Source organism: Seriola lalandi, unplaced genomic scaffold (genome assembly GCF_002814215.2).
Source record: "Seriola lalandi dorsalis isolate HSWRI2012SDOR001 ecotype SW California unplaced genomic scaffold, Sedor1 jcf7180002054691, whole genome shotgun sequence".
NCBI lineage: Eukaryota > Metazoa > Chordata > Actinopteri > Carangiformes > Carangidae > Seriola > Seriola lalandi.
The window spans coordinates 359182-367463 of record NW_019525244.1 but is presented as its reverse complement, the minus strand read 5'-3'; the positions used below and the strand labels follow the sequence as shown (position 1 = coordinate 367463).

Sequence of the window (8282 nt, the reverse complement as noted above, 5' to 3'; positions counted from 1 at the left end):
TCCTCATGCGCTACACATTAGATGAGTTGGTTTGTGTTATTTTCCTTTGCTTTTCCCACTTAAACTTCACTCATCCATATATGCTTTACACCACTAATGCTACCATTTCCATTTTTCATTTATTTATTATTAAAGGGGATTTATTTTTCAAGGATTTGAACCCAGGACCGCTCGTTCCTTAATCAAGAGTCATACCAGTATAACAACAGTTAACTGTTTTAATGTGGCATTAGATTCACGTTACATTCCCTGTGAATGTAGTTTTAATACTAACATTTACTTACATTGCATTGTGGCAAAAGTTGAGTCAGGTTCAACTTCATTTGCTGGACCACCCCATGTTTATTGCCTGAGCCCCCTGCAGGGCTGAACCCAACCAAGAGAGTCCAAGAGAGTAGAAACCCGATTAGAACCAAACCCGACCTAACTCCGACACAGTTAGTGGAAGCTAAAGCACTGACTTTGTTGCCCTGTCACCCAGCTGTTGTTAGCATGGTCACAGCTTGCCTGATTATCCTGATTACACATGTGGACACCTTGCAAATGAAATCAAAAGGCCGACAGAACCTGACCCTAATCAGAGAGTAATAACTGGATACGTGACCTGCCACGCATATCCACCCTCTAGCTGACATGCCCACTGAGCCAATGCAGCTGTCATGGGGGGGGATGCTTTTTTTCATACAAAACCTTTTCTGTCTTACAAACAGGCACAGAGTCAGGTTCACTTTATTCTTATATTAAATACAAAAATGTAAATAATTTGTATGTTTTTACTCCTGGAATTAAGATTATTAACAAAGCAGAGCGCACTAAGTCTATTACTTCCACTGCTTTCACTCTACAGTTGTTTTGTATTCACTTTCTTACTTGGCTCAAAAACTCATTTAGTCCCTTCATAAATTAATGTCATGAACCCAGAATCCTTTGAATCCACTCAAACGCAGACTGTACTTTGCGAAATGCACGGAGGTCAAATGGGAAATCCTTTTCTAATTCCCTAAATTGTGTCTTTTAATAGATATGTGACACACGCCTCACTTACCGGGAATCCTATTCCAAATTTATTAGCGCCCGTTATTTATGTGTGACTCCCAGCGAGTTTCCATGTGGCTGTGGGAAGGTCGGTCAGAGCTAAAGCAACGCTTCGAAAAGGCAAGAGGCAGATATTATTATTTCCTTTAGTTTTCTAATAATGTGCTTTCTCATTCTTTAATGAGCATGTACCCGAGTGTGGTGGGAGGGAGAGACAAGATGATGAACACATAAAAAGTGAAATAGATTTCCCTGTTGGCAGAACTAAACGAAGGTCGTTACAATCACCACGTATTGGAGAGAGAAATAAACAGAAAGAAAAAGGCACAGATTAACAATTAAAATCTGTGAAACACCAGGGCTGTTCATCTGAGTCTGGCTAATAAACGTGAATCAAAACTGTAAAATAAAGACAGACAAGAAAGGGATTAAAGAGGGCAAGGACACATAAAAAAAACATAAAGACACACTCAGAGGAGGAGACAGACATTTGGAAAGTGCTCTGAGGACACTTTGTTTTACATGCTGATGGGCAGGTGAGCCGAGTCACCACAGCAATGTGAAGAATACAAAACATCACACACACACACACACACACACACACACACACACACAGGTCAGTCCTGCACGCTTCAGTGGGAAGAGACATCAACCTTTTGCTAAAATGTGAGCGGCTTTAACATGCACCTGCAGTTTTCACTTTGAAAAGCTGCAGTGATTTGATTTCCCCAACATCAACTCCTTTTCCATCACTGCCTCAGCTGCTCAGACGTCCCGTCACTGTGTAGCAACATATTCACCACACTGCATGTTTTACATGAGCCAGTCCAGTTCAGTTCTGTGTCACGCAAAACACACTCGCACAAAATCATGCAGATTATTTTGCTGCGACAGCATGTGGCTGATTTTACCTTATGTATGTGTGTGTGTGTGTGTGTGTGTGTGTGTGTGTGTGTGTGTGTGTGTGTGTGTGTGTGTGTGTGTGTGTGTGTGTGTGTGTGATCAAAGCAAAACTGTTGTCCTGGAGACACCTACTGTAGCAGGAAATACCAAGTAGGTGGTTTTGAGTACTTTGGCTGGTGTTTATATGTCTGTCTCTTCTGTAGTTCAGTGATGCTATCGTGATCACAAAATCTGTCCACAGGAGTGTAGTTGAGATCAAAATGAAGGCCGAGTTAGAAGATGGATGTGTGACCCATGAGTACTGACAACTCATCCCAGGTTATCTTCTGGTTCTGGCTGGCACCGAGATGATTTATATATTTATCATAAACGTCGCGTAATGGCTTAAACTACCAGTCAACTAGGTAAATCTTTGGTTGGTGACAGCCCATCTCCTCTCTGACCTTTTTGAGTATTTGATGTATGCAGACAAGCAGTGTTTCCATATGCAGAGTGATCAAACAGAGCCTTTCCCAGCCCCCGTCCCTACCCTCCAAGCTGTCTGTCTGCTGTCTGCTGCCTGCGTTTATGATGCCTTAAGTTTTAATGCTGCTTTCCAACAAGGCCGAATAATAAGTTTTGAAGGTGTGGGGTCTTGAAATGTTAACATTAACACTGACTGCACAGGAGGCGTTTCAGGCATGTTTTATAGGAAGCAGATACACCTCTATTTTGCTCAGTACACCTGTTTACACAGGCCACAACCCAAAGTTACCCAACCCCAAAATGTGAGAGACCAATACAGCAGCACTGCGCCTGAACGCATCCTGTGTGGACACTGCTGCTGCCGTGCTGCTGACATTCTGCTTTCCCAACATAGTGTATGTAGACAGAGTACATACCGTAATAGCTGTGGCTGCAACTGGTTTACAACTGATTACATTTAAAGGCATTATTTATTTTCCTCTTGTTTTCTACCTTTAACAAAATAAAATAACTCTAGGTTAAAAAGAAAATGGTTGCATGGTCTTGATAAATACATGATACTCTTTAATCCATTTTCTTTTATAATGAAACAAGAAAAGTAAAAAAACAGAAACATAAACTATTTAAAAAATGGAAAACTCTAGATGGAAAAATTTTTGGCAGCATTTATTCTATCTGAAAGGCTAAATATCAACAACTTTGGATTTTGTCATAGCGGTGGATCTAGGTTGTGTAAAAGTAAATACCAATGTGGTGGTAAATACCACTATCATTACTCAAGCTCTTGGCCATTTGAGTGCAAACCTCTTTAGGAGTCAATGAGGATTTCAAAACTCCACTCTTCCCTTCAGCTCTCTGCGAGGCTGAATTATATTGTTTACTAGACTTCTATCCTTGCCTGGTGACCTCCTTCAAACAGGCCTTGCCCTTCACTGGTGATCAGTTGTTAAAAAAAATGGTCGATGGTGCTTTAAAAACCATCTGGAAAACAGAAAGTTTTTTGGTTATTTATAAAACTGGAAAAGTGGCTTTTTTCAGGGTTTAATTACAATGAGTGGCAGCGATGGCATCAGAAATGTGAACAGTATCCATCTCGAACATCTCAGTTAAGACACTTTCTCAACAAAAGTATAATATGCGAGTGCCTTGGGAGTATGCGCTCAATCAAGTGGACTTGCAGACAGGGAAACCAGATCACCTTCTAGGTAAGTCTACTGGGAAGCAGTGCAACACAGTGGAAATGTTAATAATTCAAATAATTTGAATGCCCACTTTCTGATAACAGTAATGGAAAAGAAGAGCACAGTGAAAGAGAGGAACTCATGAACATTGGCGAAGTTGAGTTTCACAGGATTGCGATCAGTTTTAACAAGATTCTGGCAGTGGTGGGATTTGAACCCACGCCTCCGTAGAGACTGGAGCCTAAATCCAGCGCCTTAGACCGCTCGGCCACACTACCTCTGCTTTGGATGTGTCGCCTGCTTAGATCCCAGGTATTTTCATGAAAAAAAAAAAAAAAACTAAATTCTAAAGAGTAAGTAAAGTGACATTGATAAGGGCTTCCATCCAGTGCTAAGTAGGAAAAGCAGCTGTTACACATCTGTTCCTGAAGGGAACTTCACAGAGACTGGAGCCTAATTCCAGCACCACTTGGCCACACTACCTGAGCTGAGTTATCTGTTGCTTGGATGAGTGGTATTTCCATGAGAAAAAAAACCAATGAGATTCTAAACAGCATGTGTGGATAATGACATTGATAAGGCCTGGGGCTGCAATCCAGTGTTAAGTAAAACAGGCACCTGTTCCTGCATTGCTATGTAGTTCATCAAGACATGTTGCTGCTGCTCTATTTCCCATTCAACAAACTACAGTCTCAGATCAAGCAAGTTTACCACGCAGGAAAGGTCCTGACCAATTGGCAGTGGTGGGATTTGAACCCACGCCTCCTTAGAGACTGGAGCCTTAATCCAGCGCCTTAGACCACTCGGCCACACTACCGGACAGCAGCCTTTAAATGCTGTACATCCAACCTTGAATAACTAAAGGGGTTTCTGTGGTAGACCTGAGAGCTCGACGCACTGCAAATTTAGAAAACATCTTAATTAATTTGACAACACATACTGCAAATACTCACAAGATACGTAATGCTAAATGTCACCTACTGGGTTTCCAGGGGAACGCACTTGCTTGGATGTATCATAATACATGTATGCAGGTTCATCACTTTTATGGTTCTCTTCAGTGTCCCCGGGAAACCCACATAGTGACACTTAGCATCACGTACCTCGCATTCAGTGGACTACTTCACAAGCAGATCTCGTATCCACCATGTCCCCAATAACTGAGGTGAGTGTATTGTTACTGTCCTGTTGGTAGCTGATGGTCATTGCTACAACACCCATTACAATGAGTCACATTGCAATGATTACAGTATTTACATTTTTTTTTTACTTTTACTGATAAATGCATTGATTTCTTATGTGGGACCTGTAGCATGTGACAGCAATGACAACGTTTGGGTTAAAATCCCACAATGGGCTTGTGACGCGTTATGTAAGATCCAAAACCAGAATTCAAACCCAAGCTTCATGGAAAACATTTTAATATTAGATTGGGTCACAAATGCATTTCTAGAACTTTTAAAACCTTGTAACCGGACATGTTACAGTGACCATCTGGATCAATATATTACCTGATAGCATATTAGCCATCAACAAGTGGGCGGCCTTCTTCCCTCCATCTACCGTCAGCTGAAGTGAGAGAAAGGTGGCGCATGACAGCAGGAGAGAACGGTGCGGGGGCGAGGTGTACCTGGGAAAAAAAAAAAAAAAAAAAAAAAAACACCCAATAAGGTTCTTAATATCGAGGCAGCTTGTCTGGATTTTGTCAATCTGTTCATTTGCTTGAACGCCAGAATGTTTTTGTTACCTCATCTGACATGACTGTCCTATTTATGAATTTCATGGGCAGTGTATCTGCTCATTTGCCTGGTGTCTTATCAAAATTACACAGTCGCAAACATTTTCACTGTGTTTGTGTGTTTGTGCTGTGAACCTTTCACTAAGTACAATAAAATGAAATGAGGCTGCAAACAAATGTGTGTTGGTGTGGTGTACTAGCCCTGTTAAATAAATTTAAAATATATAAAAGTTTTATGTAATAAAACAAACTTCTTTAAAAGTGAATAAAAGAGTGAAATGGGCACCAAATACTTTGAAATGACCTTTGATTCTTGTTTATTCTTGTTTCTTGTAGCTTCTAATTCTTTATAGGAGAAGTCTGAATAAGAAATGATTTATTAATTGTTATTTAGCTCCATTATAGATGGACATATCATTTTGTTTCAAAACCCTGTTCTCTATTACATTGCTCCCACTTACATCCTGTCTATTAATTCTGAATTCTTTCTTTTGTTTTTAGTCTTTTTTGTTTTTACCTGACAGAGCACTGAGGACAGTGACGAGGAAAAACAGAGACAGGGTAACAAAAGTGACAACTAGAGTTGCCACCTTGAGGTTGTGTGCCTCCACCAACCAGCCAAGCTGCAGGAAATATGGTCACAAATTCTCCTTCCTGAGTTACAACATTAAATAATGGCCAGAGGTGTTTCTGCAGAAGATTTTGATGTCACAGTGAAGACAAGACAGATAGATAGATAGATAGATAGATAGATAGATAGATAGATAGATAGATAGATAGATAGATAGATAGATAGATAGATAGATAGATACTTTATTATCTAGTATTAAATAGTATTTATTTATTTTGTGAGTTTTGCCCAAAAGAAGTGTGAGAGAAGTGAGGTCACAGTGACCTTGACCTTTGACCACCAAAATCTAAATCAGCTCATCCTTGAATCCAAGTGAATGTTTGTGCTAAATCTGAAGGAATTCCTTCAAGGCAGTCTTGAGATATCACATTCAAGAGGTCACAACCGTCTTTTGTGAAGTCACTGTGACCATGACCTTTGACCTTTGACCACCAAAATCTTATCAGATCACCATTGTATCCAAATGGACATTTGAGCCAAATTTGAATGGATTCCCTGGAGGAGTTGCTAACATATTATGTTCACAAGGCCAAAACCATGTTTGTGATGTCACCATGAACTTGACATTTGACCTTTGACCAGTTTCACTGATTAATATTTTTAAAGTATATTTTACAACTTCAGTGTTTAAACTAAAATAACTGAGCAAGAATAAGTCACAGAAACCAAACACACAGTGATGAGACACAGAATCCATTGGAGCAGTTCCTGACATCCACACACAGAAGCTCTCGCCTTTGAAATTAAACCACTGGAAGATGTACTTTAACCGCAGACTAAGTAGAAATGAAGCCATAAAATAAAGTCAATTTGACACTTGAAGGCTTTACTTTGTCAACCAGTTACTATATTGGAGGGAAGGAGGAGGGGAAAGTACAGAAGTTTCACAAATAAAAAATCCTGACACGGGAAATTATTTTGGCACACGTAAATAAAAAGTGCATTCCTCCATGACTGGGAATTAACAAGCATTAAAGCAGAGACTATGATGCACAGCAGCTCCTCTTTGTTCTCTGCCTTTCCCCTCTGTCAGTGTCTCCCTGTCAGTCTCACTCTCTGTGCATAATAATAAGACAGTGTGTCATGGTGATGTTGAGGGAGTCTGACCTGATGAGAATCTGTCATGTGCTGAATGGGTTTTTTTGATGTTCAACAGAGATGTGAGTGTTTGTGTGCGGGTCCTGAATCAGGCAGGCTTTAAACTGGCCTTCAAAATGACAGTGAACATTTGATCAACGCATGATTTATGTTAAAAACACACACACACACACACACACACACACACACACACACACACACACACACACACATACACACACACACAAAAAGATACACAGCCAGTTTAGACATGTTAGGTGTCATTTTTACTGTGTGTACTATCTTGGATGGTGTGTATGTGTTAGCATGCTAATTTCTGCTAATTAGCACTAAGCACAAAGCACATCAGACGCTGATGGGAGTGTCATTTGTTTTTCAGCCATTTAGTCATAAAGCAAGGTAATGGACAAATTAAAAAGGTCACCTGTTGATGGCTGTGTAACAAATTTAATGGTGGCCCATTCAGCAGTTGTAAAGATACTTCCCTAAAAACCAAAGATATCAGTCTAGCTTTTCCTCCACAAGAGGAAATAATGCCAATAATGGGAGTTTAAATATGAAGCCAAAACTAACTAAAGCTAATTACACTAAGATAAACTTATGCAAAACCATATTATCATCATCACTTTTCTTTTCTTTGATGATTATATTGGCATACAGATCTGGTCTACACAGCAAATTAGTTTCTGGGAGAATCCTCTCACACTGCACCCAGCTGCCTCTGCGTCTTTATGCAGGTGTCCGTCCAATGTCATCCTCTGATGCATCCAGCACTGCAACATCACCTACTGTAGGTTGTGATATTTCTCATCTAATATCTCTGTGGCTGTTTTATGACCACCTCTCATATTAGGATCATTTTGCTTTACAAAGACGTGACTGAAGATAGACTTACTATTAATATTTTCCGATGGTATACTGAAGCTGCTAAATTTGTTTGCTGATTTCCAACAGCAGGACTTTAAGTTCCTCGTTAATGTTTTTTGTGAACAGGACAACTCATCACATTCATCAGGCTGAAACGAGCGATTTACGACACGTTTGTATAGTATATAGACAGGCTGGTGAATCTGACCAACACTTGTACAGAGTTCCTATAGTCTGGGAATCACAAATGACATTGAGATATGTCACTGAGTAAGTGAAAACTTCGACCTGTTGGTAGCACTAGAGGAACAGTCAGGGTGTCATCAAATGTGAAAGGAGTGTTGTAGTACTTGAGTCCAGGACT

General features: G+C 40.1%; 2 non-coding genes across 2 annotated transcripts; both read right to left on the bottom strand.

Moving 5' to 3' along the window:
* Window positions 1-3780: 3780 nt before the first annotated feature.
* On the bottom strand, window positions 3781-3862 carry trnal-uag (transfer RNA leucine (anticodon UAG)). The gene has a single exon. It is a non-coding gene; the product is annotated as a tRNA-Leu (tRNA).
* Window positions 3863-4319: 457 nt separating this feature from the next.
* On the bottom strand, window positions 4320-4401 carry trnal-aag (transfer RNA leucine (anticodon AAG)). The gene has a single exon. It is a non-coding gene; the product is annotated as a tRNA-Leu (tRNA).
* Between the last annotated feature and the right edge of the window lie 3881 nt (window positions 4402-8282).